This window comes from Notolepis coatsorum, assembly GCF_963971535.1.
Source record: "Notolepis coatsorum genome assembly, chromosome: 4".
In the NCBI taxonomy this organism is placed as follows: Eukaryota; Metazoa; Chordata; class Actinopteri; order Aulopiformes; family Paralepididae; genus Notolepis; species Notolepis coatsorum.
The window spans coordinates 19,679,992-19,692,532 of record NC_140168.1 but is presented as its reverse complement, the minus strand read 5'-3'; the positions used below and the strand labels follow the sequence as shown (position 1 = coordinate 19,692,532).

The window sequence follows — 12,541 nt, the reverse complement described above, 5'->3', positions numbered from 1 at the left end:
ATGCTTTACAATTGAAATGTCCAATCTGTCACCCTCATATATTTTAGGTTGCCACTTGCAGTTCCGAGTGGCCTCCTCACCACGAACTACGTCCACCACCAGCCTGTTCTCCGTCAGTAAGTAAAATGTTACCTGGTTATAGCAATAGCAGTCCCACTTTAATTTAATATGGGCTTGCTTTTCTGAGTTGCTAGCTATTTATCCTAGCTCCAGTAGTTGTACTTTGAATGGAAATCAATATGCATATATGCTTTACAATTGAAATGTCCAATCTGTCACCCTCATATATTTTAGGTTGCCAGTCGCAGTTCCGAGTGGCCTCCTCACCACGAACCACGTCCACCACCAGCCTGTTCTCCGTCAGTAAGTAAAATGTTACCTGGTTATAGCAATAGCAGTCCCACTTTAATTTAACAGGGGCTTGCTTTTCTGAGTTGCTAGCTATTTATCCTATAGCTCCAGTAGTTGTACTTTGAATGGAAATCAATATGCATATATGCTTTACAATTGAAATGTCCAATCTGTCACCCTCATATATTTTAGGTTGCCAGTCGCAGTTCAAGCGCCCCAGGGACCAGCACCCCGAGGAGGAAGAGGCAAAGAGGGCAGGAAGACAATCCGATAATGTTGAGGCTGGAAGCCATTGACAAGCGCAGAGCTGAGAGGGAGGACCAAATGAACACTGCTGAAGGCCATTTTGCGACAACAGTGACGGACATGCTGAGACGTCTGCCACTTGCAGTAAGGGCACATGCCCAATTCAAAATACATGAGATGCTTTATAACCTGGAGGCTGAACACTTATTCCAGGGATCAGTCTCTCAGACCTGGCCTGAGATGTAAATATTTTTTTTGAATTTATGAACCAACACCTCCCCACCCCACATCTCCCCAACCCTCCTCCCCACCCACCCCTCCTCACCCCACCTCTCCCTGCTACCATCATCCTTGCTACCATCCCTGACCTTCTTGTCTTAACCGTTGAAATGCCCTTTTCAGAAATACCATTTTTTTCACTACAATCTATTTCCTGTCTGAACAGGTGCCCTAAAATGATCCTTTCTGTATGTAATATAACCATCAAAGTCCATACCGTGGAAATCAGCGGACCTTGATGCCCTGAACAAAGACCATGCCCCCCCCCCTTCTCTCTCTCATAGGCTCTCTCTTCCTACACAGTATGGAACTCCTAGTATGTTTAAGGAAGTGTCCTTTTCTGAAAGAATAAGAAATAATAAATTTATTTTGTTTACTGCAAAGGGGAGGGACTGAGAGACACATGTTACTGACCAGACACTCTATACCAGTGATGGCTGTTTACTGCAGAGTGGAGGGACTGGGAGACCCATGTTACTGACCAGACACTCTATACCAGTGATGGCTGTTTACTGCAGAGTGGAGGGACTGGGAGACCCATGTTACTGACCAGACACTATATCAGTGATGACTGTTTACTGCAGAGTGGAGGGACTGGGAGACCCATGTTACTGACCAGACACTCTGTATCAGTGATGGCTGTTTACTGCAGAGTGGAGGGACTGGGAGACCCATGTTACTGACCAGACACTCTATATCAGTGATGGCTGTTTACTGCAGAGCAGGAGGGACTGGGAGACCCATGTTACTGACCAGACACTCTATATCAGTGATGGCTGTTTACTGCAGAGTGGAGGGACTCTGTTTTTTACATTGTTATTTATTTATTTATTTTATATTGTTATGTTATATTGTTATTTATTTATTAATTATTTATTTTATATTATGTTATATTGTTATTTATTAATTATTTATTTTATATTGTTATTTATTTATTATTTATTTATTTTATATTGTTATGTTATATTGTTATTTATTTATTATTTATTTTATATTGTTATGTTATATTGTTATTTATTCATTAATTATTTTTTATATTGTTATGTTATATTGTTATTTATTTATTAATTATTTATTTTATATTGTTATGTTATATTGTTATAAATATGTTACTAAAAAACTTGCAAATACCAATCTGTCCATATCATTGTTTTAAATACACATACATACAAATAGACTACAGTGTAAAGTCAACGAGTTAAATACATTTAATAATAGACTGAAAAACAAGCTTTCTTAACACAACATTGAATAACAATAATGTACATTTTAACACAGGGTAGAAAACATCCGCTATCAGAAGAATACAGTCAGAAAAAAGGTTTTTACTTTTACTTTTAGTACCCAAGTACATTTAAAAGTAGAAACTTTTAGACTTTTACTCAAGTGTGTTTTTTTATTTTAAATTGATGACTTGAGTGGCTGACATGCCTTCCCTCTGAAGTTTCTGGTATTGGGACCATGGCACAATCATAATTTCATAAAAGGAGTATTCACTCGTAACTTTGAAGGGAATATGTTCATGGCTGTTTGTTTATATACAGTAGCCACTGGAATATCCACTAGCTGTTTACCTAGAGTATTCTAGTCCATTGAAGATTTAGTTAAAGGTTTTATACATTTTGGGAAATTAGCTTACCATCTTCTCCAGAGAGAGACAATAAGATAGATACCAGTTTCCTCTCTGTGTGTTCAGTCGAAAGCTATCTGGCTGCATGCTTCCATTCATTGTTCTAAGCTAAGCTAACGTGCAGCCAGATAGCTTTCTACTGAACGCACAGAGCGGAAACTGGTATCTATCTTCTTGTCTCTCTCTGGAGAAGACAGTAAGCTAATTTCCCAAAATGTTGGTGTGTTCCTCTAAAAGCAAGAAAAAACACAAGGAGGAGACTCTGTTGGCCCATCCAGAGGAGCCGTTTGCTGACTATAATGAGAAGAAGGTGATGAATGACCAGTCCACCCATCCACACCCTCCAAACTGGTCCAGAAAGGGATGAGGAAGGGGAGTTCAGCATGTTGGTGAAGGACATGCGAAGTTTTGATGAAGAGAAACATTTTAGTTACTTCCGAATGGACAGTCACAAGTTTGACGACCTGGTAGCGCGCCTAGCTCCATACCTCCTTCACCATGGGATCCATCGCTCACCGGCGGTCACTGCTGCCCAAAGAGTTTAGAGAGATGACTCTGGCCAGTTTGACTGAGCTCTGCACCATTCAGCAGCTGGGAGAGGAGCTCCATCATCTGAAGAAGAGCAGGGAGGAGACCACTTCATATATATTATAATCTGCCTCTTCTTATAGTGGCAGTTTGCCATGGCACAAGACCATGAGGCGATGAGAAGAAGTCCCGCAAGTTGTTTCTCACAGCATATGCTGTTCGGGTAGCTCTGGGCCTTCTGATCCGAGCTTGAGGGTCAAGGGGGCCATCCTGTCCAGCTACCTGCCTCCATTCGCCTGCAGGGATGGGAAACGAGAACTGGAATTGTTAATCAGAATCACTACTCAGTGACAGGGGGGGGGGGGGGGGGGTTATTGTGTTGTAGAAGGTGATACTCTGTACAGTGTGTGTGTGTGTGTGTATAATCACCTGGCATGATGTCTCCCGATGGAGTTGTAGTGTCGACGTAATTCGGGGGGATGTACTGGCGATGGTCATCGGTGTAGGTCAGCCAATTGTGTAGCGCTACACACGCTTTGACCACATGGACCGTCTTGGAGGGATTAAACTCTATTGGGCGGCCAAGGATCCGCCATCTGGCTGACATTATTCCAAATGAGTTCTCAATTATTCTCTGAGCCCTGCTGTGACGATAGTTGTAAACCTGGTCCGGTTCTCCGAGATTTGAGCCTATGCATGATAAATCAATAGTGAAAATGTCTTTATTAAATAGGTAAATATAATGTAGTTATAATAAAGTGTCAAAAGTGGGTGTTAATAAGGTGAGTGTTTGTTTAAAAGTGAGTGTGTGCATGTGGATGTATGTGCAATGAGTAGATGATGGGTTGTTACATAGATGGCCTTGGGATAGAAGCTCATCAATTGAGGATGTCCATACTGGTAAACACCAAGATTAAACACACCACCATAATTGCATTTTTAGAATCTTACCAGGGTAGGGTCGCATGAGATTCTCATGGAGTGGAAAGGCAGCATCTCCGACAAAGACATGAGGACTGGTGACCTCTGTGCCAGGGAGGACATCGGGTGGCGGTATAGTCAGTGTGCCACTCAGGAGTTTCTGCCCAAACTCACTCTCCTGAAAGACCCCACCGTCACTCTGACGCCCATATGCTCCCACATCGACCATCGTGAAACGATAATGGGCGTCACACACAGCCAGGAGGACAAGGGAGTGAGTCCCCTTATAATTAAAAAAATCGCTCCCAGCTTTGGGAGGGCAACGGATTTGGATGTGTTTTCCATCCACAGCTCCTGATAAATTAGAATAGATAGAATTGTTAATAGATTAGAGACAGATAGACAGACAGACACAGACAAACAGACAGATATAATTGTTAGTAGACAGACAGACAAACGGATAGATAGTATAACAACAGACCTAAAAGGAGAGGATAATCCCATAGTCGCCAGAAATCACGTGCGATGACGGTCCACTGGTGTCCGGAAGGGAAAGCCACATACTCTGACTGGAGAGCCGCCCATATAGCTTGACATACCTGTGGTGGAAATTCATATTTGGGACATTAGATCTTGGAATATGTCTCTAAATCAAGGACCATAAAAGTCATTGTCTTTGTCTTGCCTTTCAGAAGACATATCTGATAGGTCAAGAGAGAGTATTAAAGTCTGTGTGAGCGTGTGATTTGTGATTTGCCTCCTCTACATGTGTTAAATAAAAAGTTGTGTTGATGCACCAGAGACAAATGCTATAGGCTTGATTAGACCCTACAAAGTCACAGATCAGACTGTATAAACTGTAGGCTACATTATTATATTCCAGACTCAGATTATGGTACTTTATACAAGTCGTTTTAGTTTAACAAGCTAATGATAGGTAGTAGTATATTAAGGATAGTAACATAGTACATAGTATATTAGCTGACAGCTAACAACTTTTCATTGTGGAGTAGCTCGTTTTGGTAAGTTTTCAAAGTATTTCCCCCAACACTGCCTCCCCCACAATATCCCAAAAAAAGAAAAGCAACTCACCTCCGAGACAATTGCAGACACAGTTGATGTGCCCAGTCTATAACTGGCGGAAACGCACTGTTCGGAACAACCGGTGGCGAGAACCCGCAATGTCACAGCCACTCTTTGGGCAGAAGTGATCGGTGAGCGATGGGTCCCGTGGTGAAGGAGGTATGGAGCTAGGCGCGCTACCAGGTCGTCAAACTTGTGACTGTCCATTCGGAAGTAACTAAAATGTTTCTCTTCATCAAAACTTCGCATATCCTTCACCAACATGCTGAACTCCCCTTCCTCATCCCTTTTTTCATTTAGTGGCCTCACATACCACCGTCTCTGCTTTTTATCCCGCAAAGCCAGTAAACAGAGGAGCTCTTCTTCATCATCTGACGCCATTATTAACAGAAGTGTAAACAGCGCGAAAGAATTGTGGGAAATGTAGTAAAACTGGAGCGAGAAATGTAGGAAATAGACCGCGGACGTCCGCTGAGATCTGCTCGACTATGAAAGCTCAAAGAGCCGCGCGGACATCCGCGGAGTCTGCTCTGTGTACAGTCTGCTCGACTATGGGAGCACCTTTACACGTGAAGATTTCTGGAGCCTCGGTTTGGAGCAGTGCATGGATTCCAATGTGAGTGTTCTCTAAGTCTTATAGTGTCTTTGGTCCTGGATGTGTTGACTTTGATGCAATATCATAGGAAAGACTGTTAATGAAGACAGTTAATGTAATGCATACAAGATTTGGCTGTATAACTTTTTCTTTTCTTTTAAGTGTCCGTTTGTAGCATGAGATGTTCGTAGCATGAGATACATGTCGTGCACCGCTTACTTCACCACCAGGGATGTGATTCTTTTTATATAGATTGGAAACGCCTGCTTTAAGATTATAGGAGAGACTGCTCGAAGACAGGTAATTATTTATACTTTCCAATACAATGGCATTTGTTGGGTAACAATAACTTCTGATATAACATTACTTTTTGGATAATAATTTTGCTATAAAGGGAAGAGATGTTCACATTGTGGACATGTATGTGGTGCCAACCTGGAAGAAAGGCAATGTGGACCCGACGGTTGGTCTTCCGGTGAGTGCTCTTTTTTTTTTTTTTTTTTTACTATGGGTGTAGCATTCTTTTCAACCATGGAATGGTGAATTTGTACTTCAATTCGAATGTTTTGTTATTTATCTCTAAATCGAATAATAGGATGACCTGCAATCCAAGGATGCCATACTGTTTCCTGCATGGAGCAGGGAACCACACCATGGTGATCACTTCTTGCTCTGTGTAAGTTCAATTCACATTTATTTGTATAGCACTTTTCAAAACAGACATTGTCACAAAGACGCTTTACAGGGTTTGGAGCCTTTATACCCCTCAGCCTATGCCTATGGTGACTATGGCAAGGAAAACACCCTGGGCTATAGATTTAGGAAACCTTGATAGGAACCAGACTATATGAGGGAGACTCATCCTCTTCTGATCGGCACCGAGTGGACCAATGGTTTGGGGGAATAGTTAGTATAATTAATGATGTGTTCAGAAGTACTTGAGCATCGGGTAGTTAGGTCCGCAACATACAGTAAGAGTATCTAGTAAACTAACAGTAGTTGCTGTAAAAGGACAATAGTGGGTGGAATGGTGGTTTGGTTGGAGTGCTCAGGTAGTGGCCATTTCTGGAATGGGAAGGGACTGAGGCCAGGCATAGAGGGAAGGTCTGCCAGGAGTTAGTCAGCGTTTAAAACCAAGTGATGCTTTTTTCGTTTGTGAATGCATTTGCCCATTTCAGATAATGTTTCCAGCCAGAGCAGAGATGTTGCTTTTGGACTCTCTTCTTCCTGATGGCTTTGGAGACGAGACCTACAGAAACATCTTTAGGTGTCGTGATCGGACAAATAGTTGGCCTCATTCTATGGCCCATACAAGAAGTTGGCCTCGTTCTATGGCCCATACAAATAGTTGGCCTTGTTCTATGGCCCATACAAATAGTTGGCCTCGTTCTATGGCCCATACAAATAGTTGGCCTTGTTCTATGGCCCATACAAATAGTTGGCCTCGTTCTATGGCCCATACAAATAGTTGGCCTCGTTCTATGGCTCTTGTTACACAGTTCAGTTGCTTTTGTATTGGGATTTGGCTCTATACTCCAAAGGTTATGAGTATTTTCTGAATGGTCAAACCAATATTTATACAAATACACTTTAATAAAAACTGAGAATCTGTATTTTAACCTCATGAATTGTTTGATTTCAAATCTGAACCTTTGGAGTAGAGCCAAATTGAGGGAAATGCCTCTTTGTCCCAATACTTGGAGAGGGCTCACAATTTCCTCATTGTGACGTGTCCTCACCATATTTCTGACATTAACAAACATTAACTATGTGCAAATGATTCTTAGACGAATTGCACACGTCATTGACCCAGGACCATGGACTGAGACGACGGGCAGAGACTTGGAGGTACATTTTTTTTTATTTATTTTTTTTATTGCAAAACAAAAATTATTAAAAGTCAGTACTCAACACATAATGCATAATGAAACTAACAGTCAAGGTGGCTAAAATGACATGCAAGTACAGAAACAGAAAACAAAAAAAGTCTATAATAATATTTTAACGTATATAGTGTATATCCAACGAAATTACCAATTATACAAATGCCTTATACAGGATAAACCCCTTATACAGGATAAACCCCTAATACCTATTTTCTAAAACCCTACACACATATGCTCCAGCTCGAACCCCCCCCTCCCGGACCCCTCCTTGGATAGTACCTCCATTATCCCTCACTCCTAACCAGACACTACCATTATAAGCTAGCTTTTATTCTCTCCACCACTTCTAACCACATTGACATTTTGGATTCGTTGAGACCCAGAATTCTTGCTGTAGATATTTCTTGATAAATCACATCGAGATATGTAAGAGACCAAACTTTTAGGTACATTCTTTATTTCTTTTACAGTGTTATATGCCCACTGTGTTACACAAAACATTACCTTTTTGCCACTGTCCCTCCCTGACTTTGTTAACCACAGTACCTCAGCACATTCATAGACTACCTGTAGAACTTTTATAAAGGTAGATAGAAGGTACCATTGTAGTATAAACTTGTTGATGGCAAACCTTTTTATTTTCTCAGAACTTTCCCAGACAAACACAAGGACTACACTGTGGTGTCCTCATTATCATGGTAAAATTCAGCTTTGTTCCAAAATGTTGAAACTGCTGCATCATTAAATGACAGAACATAACACAGCTTTGTATTTAACAGTATGCCCTCTGCCTCTGCACAAGCTCTCCATTTACGTTCACGGAGGTCAGTATACTGTCTTATTTTGATATATATCAAATGTATCTACATTATGTATATAGAACATGAAACTGGCCCCTGTAAATGTCCTAATCCTAGTATGGTTGTCAATATTCCAATGTACAGTTTTGCTTGTTTGTACAGTGTGTCCCCCCCCCCTCCAATGTACAGTAAATTACCCAGTATGGTTGTCAATATTCCAATGTAAAGTTTTGCTTGTACAGTTGTACAGTGTTTCCCCCCCCAACTAGAGGGGTATGACAACACAGAGAATGCCAATGCCTTGCCTTTTTCATATGTATACTATTCAATTAATCTGTCATTATTGGTCAAAAGGCATGGCCACAGGTTTGCTTACTGGACGGATGAGGCCAGTAACATACTCCAAGGGACCCTTAAGCCGGTGTTCAGGGTGCCAAGGGGTCTCACCCAGCAAGTTCCGCCTCACATGCAGGCTGTGATCGACCGCACTGCAGAAGAGAAGAGGCTGGTGGACTATATTGTACAGGCACAGGGAGCTGAGCAGCATTTGCTGGTATGTTGTTGGTACTTTGAAATGGTCCACATTTTCTCATTATTACAGACTAACATAACCCACAGAAAATGAGACAGAATATATTCAACTAGTTTAACTATGGAGCTCATTTGATGTATCTTGGCTTTCAACTAAAGCATGTTTAGAACATTTATGAATTAATGAATATGTATGAATTAAGTAATAATAGTAGTGAATAACAATTACCACACAATACATTCACAAAACTCAAATCTCCACAGAATGGTTAATAATTATGTTTTGTACCTTCTTTTGACCATAGGGTGTACTCAACGGGAAGCATGCTTCAAGATGGTTGGTCCTCTTTCCAGGTGCCTGTATACCTCGACAGTGAGAAACAACAGGACGCCCTTTTCTATTACCTTAAGACGGTCCTGCATAAAGCACCTCGACCACAACCGAGCTTCATGGATGAGGTGAACTTCATCCTCAATGTGCTATTCCCGGAGGTAGGCCTAACTATTTCATTGTTGTTTTTGTGTGTTCCTGCTCCTGCACTATCCTAAGCATACATTGTAGTATTTCCTGAACATACACCTACCATGGTGCTACTTGTGTACAGACCTGTGTATAATAACTTGCTGTCCTACACAGGTATAACATTATATTTTAATTATATTTGTTTTTCTAAACGTATCCTTTTTCTTTTGGTAGTCCATCATACAGGCCCTGGCTGTTCTGAATACGGTCTCACTGCAGGAAGCAGAACAGGTCTTCCTCTCTGGTCCCGTTTACGATCGCAGGTAAGAATCGAGAACATACATTTTTCACACATTGCAATACAATATTTCTGTTTACCCAACAGTGATATGTTTTGGTTTTTAACTTGGTGGTACATTATCTTACTGCTAATTCTATGATCATTTTGTATTTTTCTATTTATTACTAATAATAATTATATAATTATGTATGTATTGTATTCATTATTATATTATGCATGTATCTTTTGTGAAGCAATTCGAGATGACTTCTAATAAAGTGCTATATAAATAAAATGTATTATTTTGTCCTTTTGTATTGTTTCAGTGAGGTGGAGGAATTTGACCGGAGGATCAACAAACAAATGAAGAAGGAAGGGAGACCATTTTGGACCATATAATAATACTGTAGTTGTGGTGAATGAGGTGTTGAAGGAATAGCATTATGTGTCTGATATGCACCAGTAACCTGTTTGTTCAGTGGTGAACGAGGTGTTGAAGGAATAGCATTATGTTGCTCCTACACCACATCATGTTCATATTAACATTTGTATTCTGTAGAATTATTTCTAATCATTATTCTTTCTTTATAATTTCTACATATTATTGATTGGTTTGGTAAAGTAAATGGGGGTTGAAATGGTTCTTTTAAAATATTTGTATATTAATAATAAGTGTCAGTTGTAACCTTTTTTTGTTTGACATGTTTGTTTATTTTCAGTTGATGATGATTTATTTCCTCCTTTCCCGCCCATACAATACAATACAGTAATAATACAATAAAGACACAGTTGTTTAAATGTTTATTTTCTTAATTTAATTTCCTATACAATGTAGGAACCGCACAAGTGATTGATTGGATGAAAATTGTATTAACAGATTGCAGAATGGGTACAATACAGTACGGCTCAATACACACAATTGTTAAGGGTATGCAGACAAGAGAAAGACTTTCGTCTTGTTTACATCAGGGTCCCCCATTTTCAATCCAGAGAAAGACTTTCGTCTTGTTTACATCAGGGTCCCCCATTTTCAATTCATCATAACATATATGACACACACGACATACAGATAGACAGTACTGCTACATCTATACATTTATGACATACCAGATTTGCAAATACAGTATTGTTTGTGATACAAAAAGAGTCCAGAAAAGAGAGTATATACATTTGACGTAGAAACTGTACATTGGAGGAGGTTGGGTAGGTGGGGGGGGGGGGGGGGACTGTACATTGGGGGGGGGGGGGGGGGGGGGGGACACACTGTACAACTGTACAAGCAAAACTGTACATTGGAATATTGACAACCATACTTGGTCATTTACTGTACATTGGAGGGGGTTGGGTTACAACACAGGAGCAGAGTATAAACAACAGTACAGGAATGAGAAACAGTCTAAATGGGTTTTAACATTTTAGTTTATTTCATGCGGATATGATCTGTAATACCTGATCGGTACAATATCTACTAACCTGATCAATACAAGCCCCCCCCCCCCCCCCCTCTCATGGAACAAGGAACTCTTCAATCATTTGACGTTCAATTAACGTTCGCTAACGGACGTAGAGAAACGTCAGACGTACTTCGAGATACGTCAGACGTACTTCGACGAGATACTTCCGTACTTTCCGCCAATCAGCGCATTGTCCTGTCAGCGGCAGAAATGTCGTGTGGCTGGCGGAAGTTGCCCGTGAGAGAACAATCTCCGGGGCTGCAGCTGGACCCTATTGTCTATTAACAGACGGTCCTGCACAGTAGCGCAGTGACCGGAACAGGAAGTTGAGACGCTACTTGTAAATACACCTACGTCCTACAATCGTCCGAGACTTGTTTGTATATTGTTTTCTTCTTTTATTAAACTGGATGGAACAAATGGAATATCGTTCTTATTTATATACAAACATCTGGATGTAGTCCAACGGATATGATCAGAGGAGGACGACGAGGTGCGCAAACAGACCACGGAGGAAGTCGGATAGTCGATGGAGCCGTCGGCAAACAACACGGCACCTTGTCGACTTAAAGGACCAGGACACTGTTAACGTCGACAATTGGTATGGATTTTTTGCTTTCATGTAAAGGATAATTTCATTGGATTATAGTGGACTTTTATTATTAGTTCCAATGGAAGATGCCAAAAGGGATTACTTTTTTGGAGCTACAGCTGTAGTCTGAAGTAATTTTTATACATTGGAAGCAAGCTATTAATTATTCATCCAAATAACTGACAATGGTGCTTATAAATGCAGAGTGCCCTATTGAGGATTGTGACTATGTAGCTGAGCATGTAGCGGCGGCGGTGGTGGCGGCCATGTTAAGTGTACACGCCACTATACATGTCGCAGGCGCAGCCCCCTGGGCGCCGGGCGCAAATGCTAAAATGGAGAAGCTAAAGCGTCCCTCCATAGCACTGGCCGGAACGGGCGAGGCCTGGTCATACTTCGTAACCCGCTGGGGTGAGTATAAAACAGGCACCAAGCTGGTCTGGCCCGACATAGTTTCACAGCTACTGGAGTGCTGCGAGGAGGATCTGAGGAAGGACCTCACACGCGCGGCAGGCAGGAGCCTAGCGGGCAACGACGAGGAGGACGTCCTCGCTGCCATGAAGGCACTCGCCGTTCGCGCAGAGAACACCATGGTAGCTCAGGCAGCCCTGTCTAACATGCGGCAGGGTTATGAAGAGCCCACGTTCCACGCCCGCATCAAGGGGCAGGCGGACACGTGCAAGTACCAGATGAAATGCACTAGGACAGGGTGCGACCAAGTCAATGACTTCACGGAAGAGATCCTACGTGACGTGATTGCCCGTGGCATTGCAGATTCGGAAATACAGCTCGACCTGCTCGGTGAGAAGAACCAGAACATGCCACTAAAGGACATGATCGAGTATATCGAGGCTAAGGAGTCTGGAAAGCGCTCGGCATCGCGCCTGCTTGACCCTCAGAGC

General features: G+C 41.6%; 1 long non-coding RNA gene across 1 annotated transcript; it reads right to left on the bottom strand.

The window, feature by feature from the left end:
• Nucleotides 1-3,042: 3,042 nt before the first annotated feature.
• LOC311227210 lies at nucleotides 3,043-5,176 on the bottom strand. Its single transcript, XR_014619578.1, has 5 exons — nucleotides 5,048-5,176; nucleotides 4,437-4,554; nucleotides 3,986-4,309; nucleotides 3,464-3,724; nucleotides 3,043-3,330 (listed from the first exon to the last, which is right to left on the bottom strand). It is a non-coding gene; the product is annotated as an uncharacterized lncRNA (long non-coding RNA).
• Nucleotides 5,177-12,541: the final 7,365 nt, after the last annotated feature.